This window comes from Terrapene carolina, unplaced genomic scaffold (assembly GCF_002925995.2).
Source record: "Terrapene carolina triunguis isolate 2854851 unplaced genomic scaffold, T_m_triunguis-2.0 Scaffold517, whole genome shotgun sequence".
Taxonomy (NCBI): Eukaryota; Metazoa; Chordata; order Testudines; family Emydidae; genus Terrapene; species Terrapene triunguis.
The window spans coordinates 5,869,244-5,869,652 of NW_020664868.1; the positions used below are offsets into that span (position 1 = coordinate 5,869,244).

At 52.3% G+C, this 409-nt stretch overlaps 2 protein-coding genes across 4 annotated transcripts in view; one reads left to right on the top strand and one right to left on the bottom strand.

Annotated features, from left to right (window-relative positions):
* Positions 1–409, top strand: part of LOC112107877 (zinc finger protein 271-like) — an 879,239-nt gene that overhangs the window by 625,291 nt on the left and 253,539 nt on the right. The window lies entirely within an intron of this gene.
* The window catches only part of RELB (RELB proto-oncogene, NF-kB subunit), a 40,584-nt gene that overhangs the window by 24,134 nt on the left and 16,041 nt on the right, over positions 1–409 (bottom strand). The gene's annotated exons all lie outside the window — the stretch shown is intronic.

The window sequence follows — 409 nt, forward strand, 5'->3', positions numbered from 1 at the left end:
GGGGGGATTTGATAGCAGCCTTCAACTACCTGAAGGGGGGTTCCAAAGAGGATGGAGCTCGGCTGTTCTCAGTGGTGGCAGATGACAGAACAAGGAGCAATGGTCTCAAGTTGCAGTGGGGGAGGTCCAGGTTGGATATTAGGAAACACTATTTCACTAGGAGGGTGGTGAAGCACTGGAATGCGTTACCTAGGGAGGTGGTGGAGTCTCCTTCCTTGGAGGTTTTTAAGGCCCGGTTTGACAAAGCCCTGGCTGGGATGATTTAGTTGGGAATTGGTCCTGCTTTGAGCAGGGGGTTGGACTAGATGACCTCTTGAGGTCCCTTCCAACCCTGATATTCTATGATTCTATTCTATGATTCTAATACCAGCCCTGCCCCAAACAGCCCGTCCGGCACAGGGCTGCCCAG